Source organism: Babylonia areolata, chromosome 1 (assembly GCF_041734735.1).
Source record: "Babylonia areolata isolate BAREFJ2019XMU chromosome 1, ASM4173473v1, whole genome shotgun sequence".
In the NCBI taxonomy this organism is placed as follows: Eukaryota; Metazoa; Mollusca; class Gastropoda; order Neogastropoda; family Buccinidae; genus Babylonia; species Babylonia areolata.
In genome coordinates, this window is record NC_134876.1 from 95110086 (window position 1) to 95117585 (window position 7500).

Sequence of the window (7500 nt, forward strand, 5' to 3'; positions counted from 1 at the left end):
CAAAACCAGTTTTTTTCCCTCCACTTTGGAGTAACAGACGTATCCACACACTCCACACAGTCCGAACAAATCACCCCGTCATGTGAAACCGCTTACATCCACTTAACTGCTTGCAGCACTCACATACACACACAACAAGGGGCACAGCAACTCCGCTGCCTCGTGCAGCCACGCTTGTCAATGTCGCACATCCAAAGCGAAAGTTCCGGCTTGTCTCGAGGGGCTGCTGAATCCCACACACACTCACACACACCGGCGATACGCACACATACTATACACACACACACACACACACACACACACGCCGCTTCAATACTCTCCGCTGTGTGGCGTGCACAGAGGCGGGGAAAGGGAAAGAAGAAGAGTTGTTGAACGCTGTGACAATCCCAGGCACAGCTACGACCAGTAGTTTCAGTTTTACCAGTATAGTGTTGTGGTGGTAGACCAGTGGTGGTAGGCTAGTGGTGGTGGTGGGAACACAATCGCAGGCTGGTTGGTGGAGGTGGCGGATCTGGCTGACAGAGAAAAAAAACAACAAAACATGCGCAGGGTGTGAGACACCCACGTGGGTCTGTTGGAGAATAACTGGGGAGACTTTCTCCCGGAATGGGAGATTTTCTCCCGGAAATTCTCTCGATATTTGATAACTCCGCAGTTTTGTTGTTGTTTTTCTCTCCCCCCCCCCCAACCCCCTCCCCCCCCCTCTCTCTCTCTCTTTCTCTCTCTCTACCTTGTTCACGAAACACTTAACGTTTATCTTTCTAGCACACGCGACTGACATGCACAATCCTTGTTTTGTTGTCGTTGTTCATTAGCAAAACGTTTTCACCCGGCCACTTTGTTTCTTTTTCTTTTTCTCTTCTTTTTTTTTTTTCTCTCTACTTTGGTTGGTGTGTCTGCAGACCATGCAAAGAAGGTAGGTAGGCGTGCATAAAGCCCTCTCCACACCCCACACACCAGTCACTGACGATCCACATACAGACAGAAGCAGCCAGCGTGCGAGGTAGACTACAAAGTAAGGAGCTAAGAGGCGAGCTTCCCTCTCAACGGAAAAATCCCCCTCACCCCCCCCCTAGAGCGCGAGCGGTTGGAGAGAGCAGAGGAGGGTTGTGGGGGGTGGGGGAGGGGGTGGAGGAGGTGGAGGGAGGGAGGGAGGGACTGAGGGCCAGTTGTCAGCTGAGCATACAAGCGTCAGAATGATCTATGGTTGTGGTGGGGAGGAGACCCACTCGGTGAAGCCTCCGAACTCTTGTCGCCTCAGGCTTCTCTATCTGTCTCTTCTCCCCCCCCCCACGCCCCCCACTAACTCTCTCTCTCTCTCACACACACACACACACACACACACACACACACACAAACGCGCCCGCTCGCACAGACACAAAACACACACATCATCTCTATCTCCCCCTCACCCGCCACCCCCCCCCCCACACCCCATCCCCCACCACTGCCCCCGTCTCTGTCTCTCTCTCTCTGTCTATCAATATATCTATACATCTCACACACCGGGCCCACACCCCCCACATAGACATCTCTCTCCCTCACCGGCGGCACTGGCACGCAAACTCCCATCCCATCCCATACAAATCTCTCACGCTCAGTACATGATATACACAATACCCATCCTCACTACTCTCCTGCCCCACTGAGAGTCTCTCCACTGAACTTCCCCAGACTCCTCACACACACACACACACACACACACACACACACACACACACACTTTCTTCCTGCCGTTTGCAAGTGCATTTTTTGTTGACAATATTTAGACTATTATTTTTGTTTCCCGTTTCCTTTCATTTACTGTTTATTTTCACCATCATACAGTTTGATTTATTCATAGTATTGATAACATTATTTGCCTATCTGATAGGAAAGATAATCAGTAATGAAAAAACAAACGCAATTGCAAATTAGGCTGCTCCAGTGGAACTGCAGATCTATTCTATCTAACCTAGCCTATTTGAAACATTTTCTAGCATCAAGTAAGTGTGATGTTTTGATTCTGCAGTCACTTAATATCAGTGCATGTAAGCTTCCCAAACTTCCAAATTATTATTTTCCACCAGTATATGAAACTGGGAACGAGGGCAAGAAGATAAGTACTGCTATTTATATACTTAGGGAATTACAGTATAGTCTATGTGAGTCTCCTGTTTTAAAATCTATTGCAAGCTTTGACATACACTCTTGTGCAGCTACAGTAAAATTTAGCAACAAGCTAATTCTTAACGTACTTTCCGTTTATCTTCCGAAAGGTCCAAACGATCGAAATACTGAGTGGCTTAGAACATTACAAGAACAACAGCCTGGTAAATGGGTAATAGCTGGTGATTTCAATGCTCACGCTCCATTCTGGGAAAAGGACTGTAAAACTGTAACAAGCAATCGGTTAATAGAAAACATCACTGACAGCCCCTTTTATCTTATGAATGATGGTAGTGTTACTAGAATTCCTGACGTCTCAAAACACAGACCAACAGCAATTGACCTGACACTAATATCCCCGGAGCTAGTCCCATCATGTACCTGGGAAACACATAAAGACACATTGGGAAGCGACCATGTGCCTATCATCATTACAATCGCTGATGATGATAATCAGCCTGATAATAACGTCGACATAATTCCAAAATATAAATATAAAAATGCAAATTGGGATTTATTTCAAAACATTCTTACCTCTCACGATTTTGAAAAACTTGAGAATGAGAGTGTAGATGTAATGTATTCAAATTTTACAGAAGCTGTGTTATCAGCAGCTGATATGTCGATACCAAAAGTAAAGGCTGTGAAGTCAGGTGACCGTTCAGGCAATGTCTGGTGGAATGATGCATGTGAAAAGGCAGTTAGTTACAAGAAAGAAACATTTAAGAACTACCTCGCGGACAGTAAGCCCCCAAACCACAAAGAAATGAAGAAAGCAAACACTCAGAGTAATATGACTGTAGCCCAAGCTAAAAAAGATCATTGGTCATCATTTTGTTCACAAGAAATTTCAGATCATAAAGACTTTAATAAAGTTTGGACAAAAATGAAAGAAATGAAAAATGGAATAAAGTTACCAAGTTGCCCAATATCAAATGACTCACAAAACAAGTTTCTATCAGATCAGGAAAAGGCAGAAATCTTTGTTGAAATGTTTGCGAAAAATAGCAAATACGAAGGCTTATCACCTGAGTGTAAAACACACAGAGACAGGGAAGAAAATAGTGCTTTATACAGTGATCCCATTCCGCAAAATGACTTGTGGTTTAATTCTCCTATTACGTATGAGGAGTTACAAACCGCTATAGCTTCCCTTGGCAATAAAAAAAGTTCAGTTGGAATCGATGCACTATCGAATGTGATGCTAAAACACATCCCAAAAAATTGTATCGTTTTCCTACACAAAATATATCAGAAATGTTGGACATCTGGAACTGTACCACAGATATGGAAAACATCAATAGTTGTACCGGTTTTAAAAACAGGAAAACCTAAACGTAATAAAAATAGTTACAGGCCTATTGCTTTGACCTCGCATGTCTGTAAATTGATGGAAAAAATAGTCCTGTTTAGAATTATAACTTACTGCGAAAAATACAATATCATTCCAGTGAACCAGGCTGGATTTAGAAAAGGAAGATCAACGGTCGAACACCTAGTAAAGATTACAACTCAAATAAAACATCAGTTTGCCCGCAGAAAAAGTGTCCTCGCAACGTTTTTTGACGTAAAAAAAGCCTACGATCAGGTTTGGCACAAACGTCTTTTATTCAAACTGAAATCAGTTGGAATATCTGGTAATCTCTATGAGTATATTAAAAGTTTTTTATCTAATAGAATTATTCAAGCAAGGGTGGGAACACATTATTCTTTGCCACATAAACTTGACATGGGAATTCCACAGGGCTCAGTTATAGCCCCTATTCTCTTTAATATTCTTATTCAGGATCTACCAAAGGCATTGTCAAATCGTGTAGTTTTAGTACAGTATGCTGATGATATATGTATGTGGATGGGTGTCAATCTAAAAAAGTCAACCCCACAAAGAGCACAGAATTATATACGTCGTTTGTATCAGTCTGATCTCGATAACATTGGTAACTATATGTTTGAAAATGGTCTAGCTTTGTCGACTGAAAAAACATGTATGATGTTGTTTAATTCAGGTGGTAACCCATCTAGCACACCCATTTTTAAATTACTTGGTGACGTCATTGATTATAAACAGGTAGTGAAGTTTTTAGGCGTTTATCTTACTTCAAAGCTGACATGGAACATTCACTTTGATTACATCTTAACAAAGGCAAGGAAAAGTATCAATTTTATGAAAATTATAAGCCGCTTACCCTGGGGAATGGATACAAAAACATTGATTCATCTTGCCATGGCCCTTGTAAGATCTAAGATAACCTATGCACAAGAAATATTTTTCAGTGCACCTAAATATCTATTACAAAAGATTCAAAGTGTAGACTGTAAGGCTATCAAAATTGCCCTCGGAGTGCCCTCTCATGCATCCAATCAGGAAACATACAAAACAGCCGGAATTCTTCCCTTAAATGAACATCGTGAGTTAGCAACAGCAAAATTCGCTGTGAGGTACACTTCAATGACAAAAAATTTCATTGCTGATGAACTGACAGTAAGATCAGACATTGATTTTCCTAAAAGAGCTAAAGCCATCTCATCACAAGAAACAGTTGCAACTTACATTTCAAATCTGTTAAAAGAATCTGAAGTTAACATGAAAGAGTTAGCTGCAAAACCACATCATTCTCCTGTTCCTTTTTGGGAAATGTTGAAAGCGGATTTTGATATCACTTATTCTGAAACAAAAAAGGAAGAAAACATCAATATCACGACAAGTACTGCCAGAATTCATATAACAGAAAAATATCAGAATCATCTCCATGTATTTACAGATGGATCTGTTCTTGATGACAAAAACGCTGGTGCGGCTTTCTATATTCCTGCCTTTAAAGTTGAAAAATCTTACTTTATTGGAAAACACCTTTCCATATTCACAGCTGAGCTAATTGCTATTATACAAGCTCTGAACTACTTAGTGAGCCATCAAATAGTTTTCTCGAAAATAGCATTATTTGTTGATTCCAAATCAGTACTTTATGCTCTAGAACTATTCAGCCTTGAAACAAGACCTGACTTAGTTATTGAGGCAAATCATTTGGTACATTGTTTAAGGATTAAAGGGACTGAGGTCAGTTTTTGTTGGGTGCCTTCTCATGTGGGCATTCTTGGCAATGAAATTGTTGATAAAGCAGCTAAAAGAGGAGCGCAAGATTCAGAAAAATCGACAAAAATACATGTCCGTCTCTCCGTAAAAGAGGCATACACTTTGTTAGAAAAATCAGCATGGGGTCGATTTCATAACCGATGGAAGTTAAAGTTTTTAAACCATAAAGGAACATTATTCCCCGAGAATATTATTAAAGAAAAGATACCGAATCCATCAGCTTGCTATACAAGATTAATAACCTCTACTTTCTTCCGTATAAAACTTGATGCGCTGAAGATAAAGTATAGTAAACATGTTACATGCATCTGTGGTAAGCAGTTCAGCTTGCATCATTGTTTGTTTCACTGCCAGCAGTTACGTACCTTCTTGCCCAAGTATTTCAAAGAGAATAATAATTCTGCAGATGATTTTTGTAAAGTTATTTCCGACGAGGTTCTTATGGTCGAACTTTCACAGGCATTAGTTCATAGCCCTATTTCTACATTCCTTTAATGCACTTCAGAATTGTGTTAATGGTTTCTGATTATTATAATTATTATTATTGAATTGTTACTGTTAAATGTAATAGCATGTTAGTTATACCCCATGCCCCCACCCCACCCCACCCCACCCCTTTATTTTTTATTTTTTTATTTTTTTATTTTTTTAACGTCTAATATCACTGATAGTGAAAAGACGCTAAACAAAAGAACGAACACACACAGAGAGAGAGAGAGAGAGAGAGAGAGAGAGAGAGAGAGAGAGAGAGACAAGCTTTAACGAAACTCAGAATAAGCGCGCATGACCTAAAGATTGAGAAAGGTAGATATTTAAATATTCCACAAGAAGACAGATTGTGCAACAAGTGTAACATCCTGGAAGACGAAATCCATCTTCTTGATCATTGTATTAAAAATAAAACCTTAAGGCAACAATTTTTAAAGGATATTCAAAATTCGAATAACACAGGACATATTCCCAGTCAGGTGATGCTAGCAGATGGTGAATATACACAAACAAGATTGGGAAAATTTGTTTATGAATGCTGCTGCAATTTACTGCATTAACTGATTGATTAATTGTGTGTTTTTCATTCGTTCATTCATTTACCATTGCACTTGTGTCTTATAAACCTTACGGTTTCATGACAATAAAATCTATTCTATTCTATTTTGTTCTATTCTATTCTATTCATTCACACACACACGCTAGAGAGAGAGAGAGAGAGAGAGAGAGAGAGAGAGAGAGAGAGAGAGAGAGAACAGAGAGACTTCCAAAATCTCACGCGATAGCCGGTGTAGAGCGCGACAAAACTGGACTGGACTGGACACCCCCCAAAAAAATCACCCACGGGCAAATTAATCCAACAACGGAACCACTTCCACCACCACCACCACCAACACCACCAACAACACCAACAACAACGCTGCAACACTTGCCGTGGAACCCTGACAACACAACTTCTGGCACTGAGAACTGAACTGAACTGACCGATCCGAAGTGAACTGACGAGCAGCAAGAGAAATCACACGGGCGCACGGCTAGGCTGACTGAGAGAAACTGAAGAGAAACAAGGACTTTGTAATGGAAGTAGGTATAACAATACATACAGTGAACAGGCAGGTGGGCCTGAAGACAAGAGAGATAGCACCACGCACGCTTTGCTCCATGCGTCTGCCTTCGTTCGTTCAGTCGACGGGCGCAACAGCCGAGTGGTTAAAGCGTTGGACTGTCAATCTGAGGGTCCCGGGTTCGAATCACGGTGACGGCGCCTGGTGGGTAAAGGGTGAAGATTTTTACAATCTCCCAGGTCAACATATGTGCAGACCTGCTTAGTGCCTGAACCCCCTTCGTGTGTAAACGCATGCAGAAGATCAAATACGTACGTTAAAGATCCTGTAATCCATGTCAGCGTTTGGTGGGTTATGGAAACAAGAACATACCCAGCATGCACACCCCCGAAAGCCGAGTATGGCTGCCTACATGGCGGGGTAAAAACGGTCATACACGTAAAAACCCACTCGTGTACATGCGAGTGAACGTGGGAGTAGCAGCCCACGAACGCAGAAGAAGAAGAAGAAGTTCGTTCAGTCAAGGCCCTGTTGCCTGCCCCTGTCACCATTCTCTGTGCATTATCTGATTCGCGCTGAATGTAGACTCGTGACAAGATCTCGGTTTTTTTCCCTCCTCCTTCTTCTTCTTCTTTTTCTGCGTTCACTCGTATGCACACGAGTGGCAGCCATACTCCGTTTTCGGGGGTGTGCATGCTGGGAATG

At 41.6% G+C, this 7500-nt stretch overlaps 1 protein-coding gene across 3 annotated transcripts in view; it reads right to left on the reverse strand.

The window, feature by feature from the left end:
* The window catches only part of LOC143289706 (cGMP-dependent protein kinase 1-like), a 362793-nt gene extending 361850 nt beyond the window's left edge, over positions 1–943 (reverse strand). Inside the window, exons 1-2 of one of the 3 annotated variants that reach the window (XM_076598769.1) lie at positions 731–943; positions 2–511 (exon numbers count right to left, since the gene is read on the reverse strand). The gene's annotated coding sequence lies outside the window, so the exon portion shown is untranslated. Of the gene's footprint in view, position 1; positions 516–730 lie in introns of all 3 variants that reach the window. The other 2 variants (XM_076598760.1, XM_076598778.1) reach the window with 2 other exon arrangements.
* Between the last annotated feature and the right edge of the window lie 6557 nt (positions 944–7500).